Source organism: Nanorana parkeri, unplaced genomic scaffold, assembly GCF_000935625.1.
Source record: "Nanorana parkeri isolate BGI_ZX_2015 unplaced genomic scaffold, ASM93562v1 scaffold118, whole genome shotgun sequence".
Taxonomy (NCBI): domain Eukaryota; kingdom Metazoa; phylum Chordata; class Amphibia; order Anura; family Dicroglossidae; genus Nanorana; species Nanorana parkeri.
This window is the reverse complement of record NW_017306386.1, coordinates 590,789-615,893: the sequence shown is the minus strand read 5'-3', so window position 1 is coordinate 615,893 and position 25,105 is coordinate 590,789. Positions and strand designations below refer to the sequence as shown.

At 41.4% G+C, this 25,105-nt stretch overlaps 1 protein-coding gene across 1 annotated transcript in view; it reads left to right on the top strand.

Annotated features, from left to right (window-relative positions):
- Window positions 1-25,105, top strand: part of CAMKK1 (calcium/calmodulin dependent protein kinase kinase 1) — a 180,413-nt gene that overhangs the window by 24,792 nt on the left and 130,516 nt on the right. Inside the window, exon 2 of the mRNA XM_018553389.1 lies at window positions 10,507-10,583. The gene's annotated coding sequence lies outside the window, so the exon portion shown is untranslated. The remainder of the gene's footprint in view (window positions 1-10,506; window positions 10,584-25,105) is intronic.

The following is a 25,105-nucleotide window of genomic DNA, read 5'->3' as shown; positions in this document are numbered from 1 at the left end:
GCATTAAAACAAAATATGATCACTTAAAAACTTTCCTAATACCTGATCCCAAAAAAAAGTCAGAGGGTCGTAATGAATCTGCATGAATGGGAATTAATCCCTCAACCGAGACCATTCATGTTCCATTTAACTTAGCTTTGAGGTTCCATTTGGGTGTAAGCAGTCCAGCATATGTATACACTATCTGGCTGCTTTAGAAGCCCATAATTTCTCTATTAAAACCACTTAGCTACATTTACTTGACAAAATCTACAAGAGCAAAAACAACATTAAATAGTTATTAGCTGAAGAGATACTTTTGTCTTACCCATAGGCGATTGCAACATGAAAAATATTACCAGAATAACATCTGATGTGTGTATAGTCCACTAGAATTTGTGCATGATCAGATTGTAAAATACTCAGTTTAAGGTTTGATGTAATTTATGTGTAACTAATTGATGTGAAAATTGACGTTCCATTAGACTGTGGACTATATAAGTGTTCAAAAACACAATTATTAAAGAGGAAGTACACCCTTATCCTAAAAATGACAACACAAGCATCTTTAGAAATGTTTAGTAATGGCAATCTACAGTTACCTCTAGATAATTGCAGGCTTTTTATTCTTTGCATACCGTATTTTTCCATTCTTCTCATAGTGGCCGTGCTTACTAAGGGTAGATGAATCCACCTCCCTTTACTTCCTGGAACACGTGGCAGTGCACTTTATCTGAGGGGGAAAAACGCCTTTCCCCTGAGATCTTGTAGTTTATAGCAGAGATTTCCCAGGAAGGCACTGGTGAAATAGCCTTCCCAGGATGCATCTGTGACGCCATGGTAACATCACCAGTACCTAACTCAACCAGGAAGTGGAAAAACAGTAATTCTAAGTAAAAGCAAATCATGTTTTTTTTTTTACTAATTAAATTGACATTAAAAGATAATTTTCCCATGCTAGTGTAAGGACTTACCTTAAATGATGCTCCAGCTGCCCCTCCAGTGCTGGTGCCGGTCTCCGATCCAGCACTGACTCCTCTGTGCTAGCTGGCACTTCCTGTCCCATGGAGTCTGTGCGGATGCACGCTCCTCCATAGACTTACCTTGTGTCTCTCATAGTCTCCCGGCCGAACATCTGAACTGCGCATGCACCCGCCCCAAGATCCTTTGCGGCCTCTGAGACTTTTCAGATGTTCGGATGGGAGCACGCAGCGAGGACACTTTTTTGCATTTATCTACTGCTTGCTGTTTACTGCATTGCATATATCTACTGCTTGCTAGCAGTAGTTATATGCAAAAAATTCAGAGGGTTTAATAACCCTTTTAATGTAAGATGATTTCATATAATCATGCGGAGCTGCATGCCGATGTGATTATTAATGAAAAGGGTTAAAGGAACGCTTTAATAGAAAACCCAGCTTTTAGTATACTGTTTTTTAAAAGACAAAATGGGCTCTAATTTGATGTGACATATGCATATTATATAAATTCTTCTTTTTTGATAAAAAAAGAAATGTTTTCACATTTTTTGGCAATAATAATGTATACATAATTAGTGTAGCTAACAGAAAGTAATTCATATTACATTCTTTTATTTGTCCTGATTTATAGGGTATATCATATGCCTGGGATGTCAGTTTATTATGGGAGTTATAGGTCACAAAATTTGTAAAAAACCTTTATTTTTTATTGTTATTATTTTTTTAACTAGTGTTTTTTCTTTTTAAATTTACAGGGGCTTTGATACTTGGTACCTCTGAGTAGAATACATTATTCTCCTCAGAGATACTTTGTATCCCCTTGTGACGCACAGCCGGCTATCGGCTGCAAAACACAGAGAGCTGCAATCCGGCTTAGTGGCTGTCATGGCTCTGCGATCAGTGATCCGCTATTGCTGTGATCACAGGAATGTGACCACCTAATCTGCTGTTGAGGGTCTGCCTCTGACCGCGAGGGACCCATCAACAGCAGTAACTCAATGTCCGTGAAGGGACCAGCGCTCTTTGTACTGTATGATTATCCTGTCAGCGGTCATTAACGAACTGAACGATCGTGATGGGATAATCAGGAAGGGGTTAAGTTGTGTTTTTTTTTTTTTTTTATCATCTGTAATAGCATAGGCATTGAATGAGGGGTGGTTATACGAGCACAAATAATTTCTGTTTAATGGATGTTTATATTATAATAAGTATAATTTCAGTGATGCTTCTCTCTAATTAAGCTGCAACACTATTGTCTTTGAAATGCACAGGGTCCTGTCCTTGACTGTGAGCAATTTCTTCTTGCTAATGGTCTTTGTCTTTTACAGAGGAATCATCACCTCACATATGGGTCTATTTATAAACAATTTGCAGAACCATCCACCCTTCGAATCTCTGTGAATCTTCGTTATGTGCAAATTGCAAAAAAAGTTGTTCTTGGTATATTTTCTATTTAGGTCAAATGAAACATACGAACAACACCACAATGTAGCCTATCCCCCAGGTCCATCTAGTTGCCATATTGTGCTATTTTTGTGAATTTTATATTCAAACTGAAAAGAAAATATACAGAATAATAGGGATGCACCGATTCTGGTTTTTCGGTATGAGTACTGATATTTATCTTTCAGTATTCGACGATGCCGAGTACTGATACCGGTACTTCCACTAGCATGGATCCAGCTTCCTGGCCAATTAGGAATCCGGCAGCAGGCTGGCTTCCCAGCCAATTCCAATGGAGCCGGCCAAACAGCATGAAGCCGGCTTCCCAGTTAATCAGAAAGCCGGGCGGCGAGTCATTACCTGCCGCCCGGCTTCCGGATTGGCCGGGGAAACCAGCTCCATGTTCCCTCGCGGCACTACAAGTAAAAATAAATCTTCCTCTGATCGGAGGTTCTGGTATTGGGGTTATAAGTGTTGGAGCATTTGGGCGAGTACGAATACTCACCAAAATACTCGGTATTGGCACCAATACCTATTACTAGTATCGGTATTGGTGCATCCCTACAGAATAACATTTATTTTTGCCTCAGTTTGCAGAGAACTAACATTCACAGAGATTTGCAGGGCGATTGACTCTAAAAAAAATTGTCAAATAATGTTAGGTGAAGCACGATGAGCACTAATCTCAGTAACCCAAAGGTGCCACTTCTTAAATGACAGTTCTTCACTGTCCCCAAAAGACAGAGACCACAGCTTCAGCTCCTCTCCCCATTATTTATTTATTTTTTATATCTGGCTGAGACCTACTGCAACCCCTCCGTCCCCCCATCTGTGTAAGTGTACCGGCATAATCTGTAAAAATATGACCATTACCATAAGCCACCTTTTTTCCAGCTGCTGCCAAGAGAGGCCAAAATTGGACCAGGCTGAATGGTGCAATTGCCTGATGACAAACTGGGCTTCCAGCTTTTGGTTGCTAAGCCTGCAAGGCTCTACTTACGCTCTGTTAATAAAATACGAAGCCGTATACAGTTCCCAAAGAGCACCACTACATCATCCATATAAAATTAACATGACATTAAATAGTCAAATATATCAAACAAGTATATAAACACAGAGAGTAATGGCAGGTTACTTCCACATATCTCACTACTGGTCCTACTATATAAAACGTACGTTTCTGTCCCAAATGCAATGAGCCTGAAGATGCAATTTTCTAAACATTTGGGGACTTGCTTGTTCAGTCAGATTTTGGAAGAAGGTACAAAGGTACATAACTTCAGTTAAACACCTGGTTCAGTTTCTACCACTCACATCAGAAGGAGATGTGAGAAAGAACAGATGGCTCCAGAAATAAAATCACCAGAGGCTGTAAGAAATATGTGCTTAGAATATTTCCTGCAAAGAATAAAATAACTGGTGGATGTTAGAACAACCCTTTTTATGGGGTGATTTAAGTAAAAATATTTAAAATGGGCTAGATCTAGAATGTGTTTTGGTAGTTTCTGATCGGCACACTTCATTACTAAGATCTATCTAAAATGATCTAAACCAAAATACAAATAGTATTAGAAATTGACTACAATATATTACTTGGAAATTTTGATTTAGTGCTGTGTATATAGACTACCTCTGAGGGACGTGCGGTCAGGGGAGGTAGGTGGGACAGAGCCTCACCTAGTATTATGGAGGAAAAAGCTGTCAGCTTCAAGTCTGAAGCTGACAGCTTTTTCTCCATTCAGAGGGGCTTGCAACAAGTTACACAGCAGGGAAAGCTGTGTAACCTGTCATGGACGGAGCGCTGCCTGTTAATAACAGGCGACACTGCATCCAGCTTTTGACAGCTTGTTGGGTTACACAGCAGCGGGCTTCTTGCTGCTTGTGTAACCTAACTAGTAAGGCAAGAGACTCTACTCTATGTTAGAGGATTGAGCTCTGTGGATGGTTTGGACCAATGGCAAAGCACCATTTGTCAAAGCTGTCTAATTAAAAACAAAACAAAAAACACTGAGGACATTGATCTTGATGCCTCCCCAGTGATGAGCAAGTGAGGGACAGACAGGCTCCTCCCTGTCTCCTCCCTTCCTCCTCCCTCCATCCTTCACACTAGCTTGGTGGCCGGGTTGGGGGGTGGGCCTTCAGCGTCCTGGGGACGGGGCTTCAGCATGCCATGGGCGGGGCTGGGGAAATACCTCTGTACAAGGAAATGTAGGACCTACCTTTTGGAATAGAAAATGAGCTGCACTTTATACTTCTATGTTAGATGAGTGTTCTTAAATGGCAGCTTATTGTTTCCTTTTTGCTGACAAATTAAAATGCACATGTTAGGCCTGAAGACTACTCAAAACCCCCCAAACCTTATTTTATTGAAAGCAGAGACCCTAGAGAATAAAATGGTAGTAGTTGCATTTTTTCATGTCACATGATATTAGCACAACTGTTTATCAAACCCAAATGTTCAGTAAAAATACACTAAAGTAAATTTTCTTGCAAACACAATACAATTCAATTTTTTTTGGTAAGATATAAAAGATGAGGTTGTGTCAAGTAAATAGACGCCAAACATGTCAAGCTTTAAAATTGCAGGTGCCCGTGAAATGATGACAATCTACAGTATCCAACATTGTCCATAGGCAATGTTTTAAAACCCTTTACAGGTCAAAAACTTAGAGTTAACAGTGAATGATGGCCGTAGAATTATTGCTGTCACTCCAATGCACATGACGATACCTAACGTGATGCAATTATTGTTTTTATATGTAGGAGCACTTGACACCTGCATTTATGTTCATGTGTATGTGGGGGTAGGTGGGCTTTACAAACATTTTTTTTTTGGGGGGGGGGGGGTTTATTCGTTTTATTGAACTTAAATTTGTTACACTTTTTTTACTCCGTGCTTCTTCCCCAGCAGCAACAGTGGCTGGGTAATGATAACACCAAAACCGATATTGATGAAAAGCGTGTCACTTTATTTTATTGGTCCATTCACTGACCTCTGCTGTCCCGGCTACCGCTGTGGACATCCCTAGTGCCCAGAAGGAGCAGCGGAGCTTGATGTACATGGCAGGGGTAGATTGGCATCTTCTATAGGCTGTAGAAGTGATTTACTAGCTTTACAGCTGCTCGAATCACTTCTAGTAAAAAGCTCACAGCCTGCAAAAGAAATGTAAACAAGCTCCCTCCTCTATAGCAACCGAGATTCTGTTTACGGGTCTCTGCTACTGTCAACGTAAGCCTTGCATTGGTGGCAGCAATACAGTTAATGGTACATATACCAGTCCAATAACAAAATATATTCCTGGAATATGATGCCAAATTCAATGTTCCATTATCTAAAAGTAAGCCTGCATTCTGCATTGATTTACTTATCTGAGCAGCGTAATATGTAAACTCTCACTGTGGTCCTCCACTACACCATTTTGGAACCAGAGCCCCGAATACAGTTAGGGGCACAAGTGACACTCTCCCCACCTTACTATATCTCAATGGTTGGTATCTGAGTGGCAATTGCCAGTCCTAAGTGCTGTCATGTGGAACGATAGGGAAATGATTGGCCTTGTTCAAGTTTGGACTTTTCAGAAAGTCAAAAGCCATACATACACACATAGGTTGAACTGGGATGGACCTGTGTCTTTATTCAACCTCTCCTACTATGTAACTATATGTAGAACTCTCCCAGGACTTTCGGTAAGGGAGTTTCTGTAGGAGAATGGCACAGTGGGAAACAATAGAATAGATCAGAGCAGCAGAACACATTCACCTTTATAGGCGTGTTAAACCCCTTTCCTGTCCAGGCCATTTTCAGTATTCAGCGCTGCAGTACTTTGACATTTGTTCATGCAATGCTGTACTGAAATTAATTTTATATCATTTTTTTAGGGACAGATAGAGCTTCTTTTGATGGTATTTAATTGTAGCCCCTATAGATATAGATATATGTGCGATCACAGTGATTCATGTTCCTGACTGTGAATAGTTAATGGCCTCTGCGTGCCCTGGAGGCGGAGATTTATGGGAGTTGGAGTGCAGAGCAGAGACTGGGATTGTGCAAGAGTGATCTCTGAAACTACAGCTCCCAGGAGGCTATGCAGGAGAAAGGAGGAGTTTTAAGTGTGGTGGCTGCTGGGCGCGAGCAGGCTGGGACAATCATCTGAAGAGGAGAGACCTGTGTAGCCATGGGTGGACTAAGACTGTGAGAGACAGAGCTGTGTGGTTACCGCTGATATACAGGGACACACAGGCTCTGTGCAGCGGTGTACAGAGAGACTGACGCTGAATTGGAGGGGACCCGATCGAGTGCCTGAAGAGGGTCCGGTGACGCGGTGACCGTAAAAGACGAGGAGGCCTAGTTGCGTGGCCGAACCAGCCGCCGGAGTAATCCAGCCGCCCAACTGAGATGACTGCAAACATCCTGGATGACTGAAGACTTTTCATCAAGGACCGGAAACGACTTCCCCTACGGAGCCTGAGCTGTAGAGGGATAGAGGATCTCCAGCATCTGCTACCAGTTTCATCTGTGCACACTGACCTGAGGATAGGTGAGATGCCTCTGGCCACCTTGAAAACCTATTTGCTGTTCATACCTGCGCCACAGTAAGGGCCCCAACGCCGGCTAGCTCAGGACATTACTACTGGCCAGTAGTCTAGGAGGGGTTGGGCATTGATAAAGGGACGTCTTAAAGGGGCATACACCTCATTACAGAGAGAACATTTAAAGGCTATTGGCCTCACATACATCCGTGCTGACAGCAGATAGTTGCAGTTACTGAGTTGCAGAGTGCCTCAGCTTGTTGCTACACATTATTGTTGGGTATGCAGAGACTGGGATTGTGCAAGAGTGATCTCTGAAACTACAGCTCCCAGGAGGCTATGCAGGAGAAAGGAGGAGTTTTAAGTGTGGTGGCTGCTGGGCGCGAGCAGGCTGGGACAATCATCTGAAGAGGAGAGACCTGTGTAGCCATGGGTGGACTAAGACTGTGAGAGACAGAGCTGTGTGGTTACCGCTGATATACAGGGACACACAGGCTCTGTGCAGCGGTGTACAGAGAGACTGACGCTGAATTGGAGGGGACCCGATCGAGTGCCTGAAGAGGGTCCGGTGACGCGGTGACCGTAAAAGACGAGGAGGCCTAGTTGCGTGGCCGAACCAGCCGCCGGAGTAATCCAGCCGCCCAACTGAGATGACTGCAAACATCCTGGATGACTGAAGACTTTTCATCAAGGACCGGAAACGACTTCCCCTACGGAGCCTGAGCTGTAGAGGGATAGAGGATCTCCAGCATCTGCTACCAGTTTCATCTGTGCACACTGACCTGAGGATAGGTGAGATGCCTCTGGCCACCTTGAAAACCTATTTGCTGTTCATACCTGCGCCACAGTAAGGGCCCCAACGCCGGCTAGCTCAGGACATTACTACTGGCCAGTAGTCTAGGAGGGGTTGGGCATTGATAAAGGGACGTCTTAAAGGGGCATACACCTCATTACAGAGAGAACATTTAAAGACAATTGGCCTCACATACATCCGTGCTGACAGCAGATAGTTGCAGTTACTGAGTTGCAGAGTGCCTCAGCTTGTTGCTACACATTATTGTTGGGTATTGTTGTAATTTTTACTGTATCAAAGTCATTCATATCTGATATGTCAGTAAATTTGTTATAAAACTGTTCCAAGGTGTGTTGGTGTGCTGTGGATCCACGGTTTGGGCGGTACATTGGTGCAGGGGGATAGAAATATCTGGTTATTCAGCGGCTCCTTAGGGAGTGAGCGCTACATAATCACCACTGGGGTTTTTATTTTTAATATATAACGGAAAAAAGGACCAATTTTTTTTTTAAATACTGTTTTCTCTACATTATGTTATAAAAGATTTATTATTACCCGAATTTTGGGTAAAATATATAAGATACCAAACATGTCAAGCCTTAAAATTGCGCGGTACCGCGGAATTGCCAAAAATCTACCATACCCAAATTTGCCCACAAGTGACACTTTAAAAGCTTTTACCGCTCATCAGTTTAGTGTTACCAGTGACTAATAGCCCTAGAATTATTGCTCACACACCGGCGTTCACGGTGGTATGTAACGTGTGGTGTAATGGTTAGTTTTGCATGTAGGCGCACCCAACACATTTACATTTTTACCTTTTTTGTTATGTGACTTTTTTTAATTTTTTTAAAACTGTTTTTCACTTAACTTTATTGCTATCGTATAGTGGGGTTAAAAATATCCCTATGTAATGGCAAATATACAATGACAGGTCCTCTTTATGGAGACATCAGGGACCCCCAAAGGATTTGAAGAAGCAGAGAAATGGCAGCTGAAGGCGGAAGTGATATAATTCACATCACCAACACCTTTTAAAGATCGGAGGAGAGTACAGCAAGATGCTGATCTCTCCTCCATTCTCAGTATAGGCAGCCGCTGTGCTGGTCCCAGGTCCGAACAAGCGACAGCACAGCCTGGGTTTGCCGGCATTAGCGGTGGAAATGGGGGGCGCACAGTCTTTGGCACCATACAAGTGATCAGGTGGCTGTAGAGCTGCCCGAACGCTTGTCCGAACGCTAGCACTGCCGGTAGCGGCTGTTTAAAACTGTAGCTGTATTCTGCTCATGCGCACACTAGGGGGCGCACATGAGCAGAAAGAAACTGCCGTTCATATACGGCGAACCGTCTGTCCGTTTATTTACAACGGGCAGACAGGAAGTAGGTAAAGTAGTATTAACCTCCTCTTTTTTTCAAGAATGGATCGACTATAAATATACATTGCCCTGCAAAGTATTTCTTCACATTTTTTTCCTTTCCTCAGGCACTTAGTCATGTTTTTGAACAGCTGGCTCAAACATTCTCAGCTCGGCTTCCCTGAACTTACTGTCCAGTACAAAGTCATAAGGGACAGAGAGGTCTCCAGCAGCTGTCCATGTACTAGGTTGGAGAAGGGAAAAGGGAGGAAGCTTGCCCTGCTGTCATGTGTTGCCATGTGGAGACGCACACAGCTTACTAGCACACACAAGGGTGGCTCCATAGGACCCTGCAAGGGAAAGGAGCCACCCTAAAACAGGATATCAGGGGACCAGCTGATTCTGCAGGGAGCGGAAACTTTTAACCATCAAAGAGCAGCATCCATTGTAAGTGAGTTAATCAGAATTTGAAATAGTTTAAAAAACCTTTTGACTTTAGTATCACTTTAAATTAATCAAGCAGTTTGTTTTTCCTGTTCATAAATTGTAGTATTGGGTATGTAAATTTTTTTTTTCCTTATGTAAAATTTGCCTTTATGTTATACAACAGAGAAGATCAGTTTTATACACTGGTGTTTTGTGAGTGGTATTATTTAAAAATCAATGCTTGTAAAACGGTAATATGATGTATTTTTGGAACACAAGGACAGAATGTTTGTTTGATTTTTTTAGCCTTGGTCTCTGGGAGCAACAGATGCCTGGAATGCATGATCTCTCTGCCGACTTCGATAAACATGACATGGACCATTAGCATTTCAACAGACAGTCACCAATGTTCTTACAGCACGAGACTAAATGCTAGATTTAGAAAGGAATCAAGTGAGACATTGTGCTGTCGTTGTACAGAGAGAACATTTACAGAGGAGGAATGTCTTCACAATCATCCACTAAACACAATGAAGATAAACTCTTTACTGTACTAAATGCGGCAACAGCTAATCCTAGTGCAGCGGTCACCTAGGTGTGCAGATGAAAAGAGGCTTTGCCTATATGATTAGCACTGCTGACAACTGCACTGTTGTACCTCTTCATGCTTTCATAAGGAGAGGCTGCTCATTTGGAATAGCATTCCACTCTTTCTGTGCCAAAGGATTCTTGCAATGAGACATTGCAATACCGGCCTGTGAACTTGTGGCATTTTTGTTTCACGTAGGCCTGTGAAACAAGCGTTTGTGGCTTTTTTATTTTAAAGCAATAACCATAGTGCATCTTATCTATATGATAAGGGGAATTTACACACAATCTGAACTTCAGTCTTTGTTCTACACTGAGTCAGATTGTCATTTTCTTTAGCTTTTAAATCGGAAGATACTGGTCACAATCAAACAAAGAAATTAACATCTGTTTAACTTCATGGCATCGGCAGGTTCTCGTTAAGTCGTGACCACAAGCAAACCATATCATGCAGCCAAATAGTGGTACAAGTAACGGCCTGTTGGATTGGTGAGTCTTTCATTTGCTTGCCTGTAAAGTTTATAAACATTTAATTTTTAGACATTTGAAAGTTATTGTACCAGTATTATTATTTTGACCTTGTATTGATTCCCAGTGCTTCCGTGGGTAAGAACAATATAATACATATTACCACATATGATCATTTTATGATCATATATTTTTATGGTTTAATTAAGATAGTAATATTTTTTATACAACATAAATACAAGAATTGCTTTTCAAACTGTTATGTAAGAAACCTGTACTTGTTCATGTTCTGCTGTTAGGTAGCCTATGGATTATTCTTTGATTTTATATGGTATGTTGTAGGGCTGCAACAACTAATTGATGATAATGGATAATGAGAATCATTGTCAACGATTCTCATTATCGATTTAGTTGGTTTTCAATTAGTTGCTGCCGCCATTGCTCTACTCCACCGTTCTCCTCCTCCAACCTATAGGGGACACTGACTGCTGCAACCGCCACCCTGTCAGCTGCAGGTCCTCTGTATTCCCCCTGTGCCCACACTGCGTCTCCATTGCTCCCCCATGCCCCTGCTGCGTCTCCATTGTGCCCCCGCTGCATCTCCATTGCTCCCCGGTGCCCCCGCTGCAGCTTCATTGCTCCCCTGTGGCCCTGCTGTGACTCTGCTGCTGCCTCTGCATGGATCCGCTGCTTCCAGTGCCCCCCTCTGCAGCCGGGGCATTGTATGGCCAGTCCCTATGTTCCCAACGCTCCTTTATTCCCTCCTCTCTCCATCCCCATGCCCCATCATCTGATATCTCATTATTTAAATCTGGGCATGCCTAGAAAGCCCCACCAACCATGTCCCCCGTCTTACCCACCTTAACTCTTTTTAACTTTCCCTTATTTTGTTCACTTACAGGTAGCTGATACCCTAATCACTCCATTTTGAATATTTAAAGCACTTGACATATCGTTAGGGCCTATTCACACTAGCCTGCCTGTGTTTTTAGCAGATGGTCTAGTGTGTTTTGCCATCTCCGACAGGTGCAGTAAAATGCAGGTCATCACAGTATATGTGAATTGTCCCTTAAAGTAGAATTAAACACTCGGGAGGGGGGGGGTTGCATATATCTACTGCTAGCAAGCAGTTGATATATATGCAAAAACAAAAAAAAAGTTACCAAATAGGTAAATATTTTAGAGGGTGTCCCGGAGCCAGCCCCTAGGCAGGGGTGGGCGGGCAAACGGGCGGAGGATGAACCTTTAGTTTACCTGTCACCGCCCAAATTCCAAAGTATAAAACATGTAGCTTGATTTTCAACCTCAGGTTTTATGATTTTTAGAGAGAATGTGAGGTCACCTGGGTCACCCCCTCTCCAGACCTGATTGTTGATATAAACTGTCCAATCCTAATATATGAATGTGTGGTGCCATGCCTTTTAATTAATGACCGCCATAAAAGCTTACAGAGATATGTTGGAATGTCACTCGGACTGGGCAATAAAAGATCATGTCCAGAGAGCAATCTCTTCTGTGGAATGTGGTGGGGGCCTGTCACATCACTAAATGAAGACCTGCAGGTGCTCTGAACTGGGGCACAAACAAATTCTATTTTGCAATATTCAGACTCAAATCCCCCATCACCGTCGCAGTCTCCACCGCTCGCTCCCATCTGAAGATTCTCGAGCAGCCGTAAAGGATCATGGGGCGGGCGCATGTGCAGTAGGGATCTTCGGCCGGGGAGAAGAGGAGAGACACTGAATCCAAAAGTTATAGGTTTTATTTGGTTAGTGTAGAAGAGGGGGTATAATCCTTGTAGGCTTTTTTTTTGCCATTTGAGATTTGGCTTCAGTTGCACTTTAATGCATTGTGAACTGAGGTTGCTGAACTTTTTAAATGCTAACAGGCACCTGGAATGCCTGCTAACTTATTGGTGCTCTTTTTTGACAGATGTGACCTTAAAGTGATGTTGGGCTTTATCAGAACAGTTTTTTCTGCTTTTTGAGATCTCCTAATTAAAAATAAAATGCTTTAGGTACCATTTTTTTTTACCAGTAAATCGGGCATGTATTTTCAGGATACCCCCATTCATTTTATCTTTCATAACCTTAGACAGAGTGTTGATTGGTTTCCATATATATGGGAATGGTACCAAATAAAATATTTTGCAGGTACTTCATCTAGTTCTTTTTGCCCCAGTGTGTGCTTTTTTTTAAATGTAGCTTGTTTTACTGCTTTCAAGCACTTGACTTCCCTGTGATGTCATTCATCCACATATTGTACCACATATTGTCTTTTTTTGCCTTATTCCTAATGAGTCCAGATGGATCTTAAGAGGACCAGATGGCTTAGGAATGTGGGTATGATTTTCTCCTCCAAACACAGACTTTCAAAATGCTCACTTAATACTGCCAGTTAAGTTACAAATTCTCATCAGCTGTATGCGGGGAAACAGGCAAAGCTGGATCATAGTTTTTACATTTGTTTGTCCTTGATATCTAACAGGGTTGCATAAGAAATATAGGTAGTTCCTTCCAGAAAAACATTTAAGGTGCCCATACACTTTACAACCCTCGCAAGACTTTAGTCTTGCGAGGGTTGTAAAGTACTTTAAAAAATGTATGATCTGCCCATCTTGGACAGGCAGATCCTACTTGCGATCATCGCAAGCCTGCCCCCCTGAGGGGCGGGCTTGCGATGACTGCAATGAGGGGTGGGCTTCTGATGACTGCAAGCGGGCAGTGTGCGCACACCGGCCGGTTCGGCACTAACTCACCGAGAATCGTACGATTCCCGGCGGGTTTTCCAGCCTGCTTGTTCGACGGAAGACGTGCGACCATACAGTAGAAATGGTCGCACGCCTTCCATACACTGCGCGATTATCGTACGATCGCGGGATTTCCCACGATTCTCGTACGAGAATCATGCAGTGTATGGGCACCTTTACTCTGGTTCAAAAAAATATTCTTATATTCTTTTGCTGCACTAAAACTTTTGTAGTGACCTGTGTTCTATATCAGTATAGTAGGCTAAAGAAAGAAAAACCAGGCATAAACTAGTATTAACCTTCAGCAAAATGTAGCTGTTGGCTTGTTAAAACAGGATTCTTTACATAATAATCTGTAATTAGATATGTGAGACACAGGCAAACATAGGAGTGGCTAAAGGCAACACAGAGTTCCCCTTCTAAGCAGGGGTGTAACTAGAACTAACAGGTTCCATAGCAAAGTTTTTATGGGCTTCTCACCAAACAGAAAAAGACACCATTGAACAACACCCTAATTATCAGCCATGTGGCACAGTCCCTGAGCTATAGCATATTTTATATTCTACCATAACAAATTTTGTTTTCAATACCCATTTACACTTGTGGGCAATATGACAACAAATGTTCTCTTGCCTTGATAGTTAGTGTGAGAAAGAATACACCTTTACATTGGTGTTCAGAAGGAAGAAGCATGCTTTCTTATATGTGTGGTCAGTAGGAACGGGAATGCCCCTTTATGCGGGTAATCAATAGAAGGAAGAATGTCCCCATACATGGGTGGTCAGTAGACGCAAGACTCCTCCCTTATGTATATGATCATTAGAAGGGAGAATACTCCCTAATGTGTGTGGTCAGTAGGAAGAGGAATGCCCCTTTATGTGGGTGGTCAGTAGGAGTTCCAGTGGGTTGCTATGGTGGTAGTTATGCCACTGCCTCTAGCCTACTCTGGTTAAAATGTGAAGAAATGCTATTATGCTGATAGGAATGAGAATGCCCCTTTATGCAAAGTAATCAATAGAAGAAAGAATGCCCCTTATGTCGATGGTCAATGGCAGAAGAATGCCCTCATATGAAGGATGAAGGTAGGAAGGAGTATGTGAAGTTAGGGGAAGGGGTGTTCTATTGTGGACCACAGGTCATATGCCTGCGGTCGTAGAATGTATTCTTACGAACGGGGACCCTGGCTGAAAAAATAAAATACATGACTTGTAGGTACCTACAAATGTCATTGTTAGGTAGGCCAAATTCCTCCACTAAAGCCTGAATGGGCTGGACGCCATTGGTGCTCATGAGTTGTAAAAATCCAGATACCAAATTTTTCCATGTCGTAAATGAATTAGGAGAGGAGGAATTTCAAAGAAAGGAAATTAAAAGAAATTGTGCGGAGATCAAGCCTTTTTTGTAAGACAAAAAGGGATTTGGGAGGCTCAAGCTGTCTTTAAGATGTAGCCATAAAATATTAGCAGTGGTTAGAGGGTCACAGTCCATGTCCTCAAAGCTAACCCACATTGGGGTTTCCCAGTCTGCATGAAATGTGGCTAGCTGTGCCAGTTAGGTTTCAAAATAGTATTTAGAAAACTTTGGTAACCCCAGACCTTCATGCAGTCTGTGCTGGTGCATAGTAGTTTAAGTAATCTGTTTTCCAGATTCCCAGATACATTTTAGTACTTTCCTCTGGAGTATACATAGATAAAACAATATGACCTTAACTGGTAGGACTGTGAAAAGCTAATAGATGTTAGGCAAGAATCACATTTTAATTGGCACTATCCTTCTTAACCAGGAGATTTTATGTTTGCTCCAAGTGATCAGAAGATTCGTTAGTTAAGACCGCATTGCAGGGTCGTTGGCATTGTATAAGGAATCAAAGGTTTTGGTTAGGTTAATGCCAAGAAAGGGCAAAGTATGAGAAACTCAAATGAAGCAAGTGGCCAGCTGGAACTGAAACATTTTTAGAAGGAAAGTTTCTAATTTTTCACTATACTTAGTTGAGTAGAGTTGAAAGAAATCATTCATCTTGGTAAACTTGAGCTTATAGTCCAAAATAGATTTGTTTGTGACACACTGAAACACGGAGCCATACACAAAACTGAAAGTGAAAGGTGTTTTCTTTCTCAGAAAATGTATGTAGCCATACAGCTTACTTATAGCTTATCGCTAATTTTCCTGTGGAGGTTTGAAACTACTTAGTTGCTATAAATTGCCTGAGACAGTTCTTCCCTCAGATAGTCATTCTAATTGTATGGTGGTGCCTTTTATTTATGGTATAGATAGAGTGCTTAGATATGTCAACTCTTTAACATTTTATCTTTGCATACAGGCTTTGCCTATGGACACTATGGTTATTAACCTCCCTTGAATGCTAGCTAACTGGCTGTTATGCTCACTCTCTGGCATTAATTCTAACAAAAAAAGTATATCTGGAAAGTCAAACATTTAGTCAGAAGTCCTTTTTTTGGCGTACTTTTTGTGGATTATTGAAGCAATTATTAAAATAAGAGGGTCAGCGTGACCTGCAGAAATCCAGCATTTGCAGAATGTGGAGACAGCAATGGCAGCCTCCATGCCTAAAAATATTTTTTATTTGCACAGCCCATTTCAAGTAAAACAAAGACTTCTCTGAGACCTCATAAAACCAAAAAGGAAGTGAGGACACATGAAACGGGAAGCTCCCTTTCGACATCGTATCTGGGCATTTATATACATCAGTTCCACAATACTGTCTACAATGAGAAAGCATGTCATGTCTGGAGAAAAGCGTAGCGGATGGCACTCTGCTGTTTTTATGTAATCATGATGCAAGTTCCTCCTTTTAACTAGTAAGAATCATGTTACCTTATCTTGGTGGTAATCCTTTTTTTTCCACAAAAACCTAATGGTGTAAGCTATTTATGAAACCTTTTCCCAGGGCCAACGAATGCCTTACAATACTGTTTCCTCATATCTAAGGCCAAAGCCTTTTTTTTTTTAATGGAATAGTGGATAGTAAAACTCATCAGGACTTTCTCTTCTGTTTGTGTCCCATTGGGGAGGCTTTCCTTTCATTTCCTGCTCTGTAGACAAAATAGGAAATAAGAGGAATTCTCTTGAAAGTGAGGAAAACCACCCCTTAATTGTCACTGGGACAAGTGTCCTCATTGGAAAACTTTTACTCGTCTGCTCTACCAGTGACAACTCAAAATTTTTTACCTTTCCTCACTTTTTGTCCTAAAGACATTGATAACAGGGACAAATTGCAGCGGAGAATCTCCCCACTGGGACACAGACCCCAAAACCTGTTATGGGATCTAAACCTGTCCTTTACTGTGCAAAAATGAAATATAAAAATTTGTCCTAGGGATGTAATATAACAGCTCATGTTTTGCAGATCTCTTTAAAGAAATAATTAAAGAAATAATTATTGTGCTCCTAAACATTGACTAGTTAATGCAGCTGTACAAATGGCCAGGTTTGTAAGAACACGAACAGTTGGTAGTTCTCAAACATTATAGGTTTCCAAAAGATATTAAGGGACAGGTGATCTGCAGACATGATTAAATGGGCACTCCAGCCTGCAGGGGGGTTCACAAACTGGAACATTTGACTAGTCCAAACATTCCTGTTTCATTGAGTGGGGAGTATGAGCAACTCTGGTGGATGTTCCTTGTCCTGCTTATCTCGAGGGGGTGGGGGTCAATTTCTATTATGACAAGGTTTTATATTTTGCCTGCTCAATTGTTTCCCCCCACTTGCAGCATTGGGAAAGCTTCAAAGACACTAGATTCTTGCCTCATCCCACTATTGAGCGTCTGCTCAGCCACCCATAGTTCACACTTCCCTGCTACACTGACGCAGCACACTGAGGGCATTCTTTCTGCTCGGTCACAAAAATACATTAGGATGGCAAGTGGGAAAGGATGGAGACATGTCCATTCTTCCATCTATATTGCAAAGTAAGAACTAGGAAGAGCTAATCTTAAAGCACTTCCGGTTCAGTGCTGTCAGTTCCCGGCAAGGAAAGCTGGTTGAAAGGAAGATGCAAGGATGATGTGCCCTTTTTATTAGATTTTGCTCCAAAAGAGTGCCTGTTGTGATGGTAGCGGCCGGTTCAAACCCACTGTACGTCACCAACACCTGACTATACGCAGTTCCGATCCTACTCAGCTGTCACAAAGCCTCACCTGCACAGAGGTTTTCCAGCTCTCAGAAAAAACAATCTAAGGCCAGCAGAATGATTGTGATTGTGGAGTATGGTGAACTAGTTAATCCTTTACACCAGATTATAGCTGTCACCATGTGTTTTAATGGAAAAACACCATTCCCAGCAAATGCTGTGACAATTCAGAACTTAAACAATGTCTGTGATGTGATGCCACTGTCTCTCGAGACAGGAATGTGACAGGTTTTACAATACGGTAGTGCTGTTCACAGAGACAAGGATACTTTAAGTTCTTATTTAGAGCATAGAGATAGGCTTAACAATTTTAAAAGATCCTTTTTAATAAAAGAAACGGTGTAGGAAACATTTACAGAAAAATATGTCACAAAAGAAAGGCAAATACAACAACAGTAAAGTCAACAGTAAAGACAAATACAACAACAGTAAAGTTTGTAAGGCATATAGCAGTTTTGCAAAACTGACCATTTTAACAAGATGGATTCTCCTGCACAGTGAGAGAGGGAGATCTCCCCACATTTCTAATTCTTTGCTAATTTTTGCTATAAGAGGTGGGTAATTCAGATGATAGAGAGAGGAGGGCATTTTGCCTACTATTATTCCCACGTAAGTTATAATTGGCTGTGCCACCCGAATTAACATTTTATTGTTCCTGTGTAGTACCGTCGTCCCTGATAAAGGAAGAATTTCACTTTTTAGAAAGTTTATACGGAGGCCTGAAAAAGTTCTAAAATGAGCAAATAATTATTGGATGACCAGAACATCCTCTCGGGAAAGAGAGGTGAACAGTAGGATATCATCTGCAAATAATGCCAGACGCAGTTCTGCCTTGCCTACCTTAATACCATGTAATGCAGAAGAATGTAGTACACGGGCTGCAAGCGGCTCCAAGGACAGGTTGAAAAGTAAGGGAGATAAGGGTCACCCTTGGCTTGTTCCCTTTTCCAGAGCAAAAGGCAGCGATAGTGCCGCTTGCGTTAGTATCCTAGCAATTCGGGGAGGCATACATTTGTTCAAGGAATGAAAAAACCCTGGCCCTGGAATCCAAATTCTGCTAGCACCTGAAACAGACAGCTCAGGTTGACAAGCGTCACATTGGCGGACTCGAGATGGGTTAGAGTGTGCCTGTTCCAATGCCATTTAGTACTTTGAGTAGGTTAGTAACACCATAGCGGCCTTTGATGAAACCCACCTGCGATGGCTGAATAAGGGTCGGCATAATATCCGCCAATCCTATAAGCTATGATTATAAAAAGATTTTTGGCGTCTACATTAAGTAGTGATATCAGTCTATACGAGACAGGTGTGTAGGGTCCTTCCCTCCCTTAGGTATCGGTTTAATATATGCTTCCTTTCCGGTTGCTGGGTAGGGACCGCCGTGCTATACTGAGGTAAACAAAGAAAAGCATTTTTCTGTTTGTAACAATTTGTCTTTTTACAATTACAGCTGTAAAAATAAACCTGATAGCTAAATAGTTCTTATGCTATTACCATTTCATTCTCTTTTGTTATGTAAACTATTTTCTCTAATCAACTTCATCTCCAAAATTGCTTGTTCCATGCTTGCACACCTTGTTCTGTTTGGGTTTATTTATACATTAAGCAGCAACCTCGTACATTTAAAAAAATACAGCTCCTCGTGTATTGAAGCATAAACACTCATAACCTTTCATTTAGAATATTTGATCACTGCAATTTGCCTAATTACTTTAAAATGGGAACGAAGGTTTGGCGTGTGAAAGAAAACTAGCGAAGGTTAGAAAAGCCAACATTGCTTGTTTTTCATTTTTGGGCACAAAAGGGCATGTTTTACTCTAATGATCATAATGTTTTTTTGCATGTTGCTGTGCATACAGTTTAATTCCATAAATACATGAGCTATGAGCATGTTAGCAAGTTGACAATATCTTCTTGGTTACTTACAATTGGAATATTTGTACCAGATATATGATGCCTCATTTTTTAAACTTCAGCAAATGTTGGAACTCTTTAATATTACTCACCACCTGAGTAAAAAAGAACATGCCCCTGTGGCCATGACCCAATGACCATAAATTATTGTAGTATGAGTGGTTGTGTCTGTTTTTATTTTGGCAACAAACACCCTTATGTGCTGGCATAATTCTTTTATTCATGCACCTGAACCAGTCTTATTTTTGTTCTGTAAGGGGTGGTTAGATGCAAATGCACTCTTTGAGATGTGTAGAATTTTCATGTAATTCTTATGTAGTTAATTATATTTATTTTCCATCACTATTTGGGCCAGTGTCAATAGGCTTCAGTGGGCAAATGCAGCAAGCTTTGCGCGTCGATTTAAAGTGACACTGAACTCAGGAGTTAAATCTTAAAAATTAATTCAAGTACCTTTTAACTAGTAATACAAATGTATCTTATTTTTGTATCACTCAGCTGTATATCCTCAAATCTTCTCTGAATTGGTGCTGACAATGTCCTTCCTTCTGGAGGGTGGCTACGTTTGTTTCCCATGGTCCCTGTGTGTGTTGTATAGTAGCCACCACTCCTGTGATGGACTACAATCTCGCTTTGAGTTTAATAATTTGTATTGAGATTGTAGTCCATTACAGGAGTGAACTTGAAGCAGTGGCTACTTTACAACTCTAGACTAGGCTAGTCACCACACACACATCACAGAAAAGTCCACTTAAAGTGTTTGTTCGTTTTCCCTTCAGTGGTTTAGACTGGCAGTTCTTCAAAAAACTGTCAATATACACTTCATTGCAATAGGAAGACGGCTGCCACTTGAGTCTGAGACATATTCTACAATACTATTGAAAATTTTGCCAGACACTGTTGATCTCTTTATGTACTTTACATTGGGCAGGTTCTTTACCAACAATTCTTGTTATAAGGGTTTGTTAGTAGTTCGATTCTGTTCACATGTATTTCTTTGTATGTTTTTTTTTTTTTTTTTGCTTCGTACATAGACTAGATGTATACTTCTGATTTTCCCATCAATAATATATTTTGTAGTGAATTATGCGCAGTAAAATTCAGAATGTAGCTAAACAGAGATTTAGTAGTAATGTGCTTATAATGAGGACGTTTCATAATTTGCTTAGTTTCTCGGAAGTGTGAGATGGAGGTTTTTTTTTTTTTTCTTCTGCTATGTGTTTTAGAACTTGAGAAGTAATAGGAAGATCTTATTCAGTCATTTTTCTGTGTATACACTGCACAGTGTCTGTAGACCTCATTACTTTCCTGACCACATTAGTACTATAAACCACACTATAAATTTGATGAGCTTTGAGGATTATTGAGCTCTGTAATGCTTTGAGACCACAAAATGCATTACTGTTAGCAAGAGGAGCTTTTCAGCTATGCAATGCAGTCATTTGTTGAATATAGAATAAGCAAAACTCCTGTTCATATTCCTCTCAGAACAAGCTGTAGATAGATACAGGAACTAAAAAAAACAGCTATGAGTTTCTAGAAACAGCTAATGCATTTCAAGGAGTGCAGAATTTAGTACCACCTTGCTATGGAACTTGAGTATAAGAGTTTATTTATAAATGTTTTCTGTTTTTTATTTTAGAGGTGCACCAAAATGAAATTTTAGGGCCTGAAACCGAAAATAAAAAAAATGGAGGGCCGAAACTGAATTTTTTTTTTCTAAACTTTTTAATTTTTTTTTATATTTTATTTGTTTTTATTAAATATTTGTATTCTTTAATTTTACTGTTGGGGGCTTTGGGGAAATATCAGGGGTCTACAATAGCACCGAATGAACAGGGATCTTCTATACTGTACTGAGTGTTCCTGTTCATTCATACATTGTGGATATAGTTACTATGGACACAATCATGAATGAATAGGAAGCGATGTAGTTCACTTTCCATTCATTCTAAACTGGTAGATTGTAATTCAAACTATGTCCAGTTATTTACAAACATTCAGCGATCACTCATCGCTGACTGTTTGTACCTTGCTCTCCATCATGACTCCCACTGTCACAGGAGGCTAAGCGGGCAGTGCGGAGAGGAGAGCTCAGTCTCATTTGGCAGCTGTCTCCGCCCCCGCACCGCTGCCGGAGGAGAGCTCAGCCTCCTGTGACCTACTCACAGAGCTCTCCTCCCCCCGCACCGCTTGGCTCCTGACAGTTTTGCTCCTCCCTGCTGGACGCTGTGCTGTGTCAGAGTGGACACAGAGCAGCAGGGAGGAAAGAAACTAAGCATGCACCGCAATTTCACCCGAAAGATGGCACTTTCGGCATTTTGCACAAGTGCCACAAAGAAGCCCAATGCGATCTGCCGTTAGAGGAAATTGACTTTTGTGTTTCTGTGAGTTGCTTTTGCATCCACATTAACTTTGAAAACCAGTTCACACGCATACAAATCAGCCATGTACTTAAATTGCTCTTCCATAAAGCATTCTTTTTCATAAGGTTCACCTATCGGGAAAATCCTGAAGGCTGCTTTTGCTGACCTTTACAGCTAAAAAAAAAGCAGGATGCCTGCTTGGTCACGATTTTTCTTTTAAATGTAACACTTTCTGAATAAGTGACCTGGAACAAGTAGAGGTAAGGAATTCTGACTCTTCTCCGGTGTGCTGTATTTCTTAGGTCTGTTATTTAGAAGTATTGAAGGCAACTAACATTTTATGGAAAGAAGCAAAGCAATTGTAACCAATTTATTTCTGAGATTGGTGTCATTTATGTGCTAATTCCTAACTGCAGTACCCCAGAACAATCAATCATTATTACTTATGCTCAGGTCAGACTAGTACAATATGGATTCTGATAGTTGCTATGGTTTGCTTTTGCTTAAGTATTACTATTTTAATTATTTATTTAATTTCATTATGGTTTTTTTTTTTATCCAAGCAGAAGTGTGTATCAAGTGTAGCGCCCCCTAACCCCCAAAGGCAAGTGGTTAACCCCAGAGGCAGGGAGGGCTGAAATTCTACTCTCAGGGATGGATGCTTAGCTGGATTGGGGGATGTAAACAGTAAATTGTGCGCCAGCCACTTTAAGTATATTTAGATGCTTTACTAAAGAACAGCCAAAGAGAGGGTATAGGGCTGCAGAAAGCCATGAAATAATAGACTTTAGACTCACCAATCCCTTCCAGCTTCCACAGTGCAGGAATACTTTAGTTGAGCAGGGAATGATACTATGTATCAGAACCACAGCTGGATAGAGGACATTCTTGAGATCTTCCCTGGGAGAGACACTAGACTTGTTTCTGAGCTCCATGCCATCTTGGCCTTCCTGGCACCTCTAGGAGTCAAAGGGCTCCTCTGGTTCTCCTTCCCAGATAGTTCCAGACCCCTCCTGGGTCAACATGGGTCCTCCGGCAGGCTTGATGCCTAGTCAGTTTCTCCAACCAGGCTAGGCCCAGGGGTGGATTGCCCTGAGCACATGGAAGTATTATGTACTTCCCCAGCATGCACCACTGGCCATGAAACCCCTAGTGATTGGCAGAAGAGGCATAGACACACCCAGTGTGCTCCTATTGGCTGCCCCACTCTTTAGCAGGGTCGCACCCCACTACAGCTAGGTGTGCATACAATAGCAGAACACCTATAAATGAACAACTGATCACAGACTACAAATCAGCTAGACTATTAAGGTTCTAACAACGCTAAATTTAAAGAGCCACTCTACTTAGGGTGGAAGGGGCTACACAAGGTTGTGGGGATGTACTTGTACTTGGGCCTGAAAATGTGGCATCGGGACATCCCTAGTTGCAAGCATAAATAGATATATGGTTGCAACTACAGACTGTGTTCATTTGTTGAAGAATGATCATTTTAGAATTGGAACTATTTACTAAATATGGCTTATAGTGATAGTCAAATGACAGCCTGTCATGTACAGCTCTTTACCTATGTTATGGATGTACCTTACAGCCATTGACATGTCAACATAACACAAGTTTACATGATTTACATTTCTGTCCACTATCTTTAAATTAGGACTGAATTCCTCAGGCATGGGGTACAGTGCAATTTTTTATTGATATTTGAACTACATCTAATGTGCTTCAAAATATTTCTAGAGTGACATAATTGTTTTACTATTCCACAAGCCCTACTTGATAGAAACCATAGTTTCCATGTCTGTCAAGAGCTAACAAGGTTGAAACAGGCTTGTACAAGATTGATCAAACATATTTAGCATGCATCTGTGCTAGACCGTGTGTAGACAAATCTAAATGTGCGATTGGCCATAGTGAGAATGTGATTATGTGTGAATATACTCTTTTTACTCTGAATACAAAGTCATCTTGTTGCACACTGTGTTGTGCACACTTGTAATCGAACATTAACAAAGGTTCAATGTGGTGTTAATGAGTAGTATGTTGCCTCAGCAGATGAATGCATGTGGATAGTATTACAGGGTAATATTGAGGTACTTCCTGGGCTTTTGTTGGAAATTTAATAAATGACAGACCTGGTGTCCTTGCGATTATTACCGTTGCAAGCTTCTGTCTTACACTTCTGTCTAAATAGCATGCGGTATATAGTTCCTCAGTGAACAGTAGAGTAGTGACAAGAATCCATACTTAACTCTCATCTTTTGACGTTTTAAAAAACTCCTTAGTGTGCAGGCTTAGATACATATGTCGCAAGACCATTCTTACTTGTTAAAGCAAGTCATCTTGATAGTAGTGGTATTATTATTTCATGTCCTTCAATGAAGTAAAATATCCACATGTGCCTTTTTCTTTTTTTATCTAAACATTGGAGACCCGTTTGATGTTTTTTCCTGCATGGAAAAAGGATTATACTATCGCTTGTTATCTTCTAAGCATTTAAAGGCACTACCTACCTCCCCTCAATGCCTTCTATTCCAGAACCAATGTAGCTTTTTGCTTTTTCTGAAAGCTATGAACAAATATACGTGTGTGTGTGTGTGTGTGTGTGTGTATATATTATATACACACACACAATATATTGCCAAAAGTATTGGGACATCCCTCCAAATCATTGGATTCAGGTGTTCTGTGAAATTTCCTTGCTACTAAATATTCCACGGCCACCTCTTCGTGGTATTATAACAAAATGGAAGCAACTGGGAACAACAGCAACTCAGTCACGAATTGGTAGCCCACGTAAAATGACACAGCGGGGGTCAGCGCATGCTGAAGCACACAGTGGGGCAGAAGTCGCCAACTGTCTGCAGAGTCAATCGCTGCAGACCTCCAAACTTCATGTGGCTTTCTGATTGGCACAACAACAGTGCGTGGAGAGCTTCATGGAATGGGTTTCCATGGCCCAGCACCTGCATCCAAGCTTTGCATCACCAAGTGCAATGCAAAGCGCTGGATGCAGTGGTGTAAAGCACGTCGCCGTTGGACTCTAGAGAGGTGGAGACATGTTCTCTGGAGTGATGAATCACTATTCTCTGTCTGGCAATCCAATGGACGTTTCTGGGTTTGGCGGGTGCAAGGAAAACGGTACTTGCCTGACTGCATTGTGCCAAGTGTAAAGTTTGGTGGAGGGGGGATTATGGTGTGGGGTTGTTTTTCAGGGGTTGGCCCTGGCCCCTTAGTTCCAGTGAAGGGAACTCTTAAGGCATCAGCATACCAAGACATTTTGGACAATTTCATGCTCCCAACTTTGTGGGAACAGTTTGGGGATGGTCCCTTACTGTTCCAACATGACTGCACACCAGTG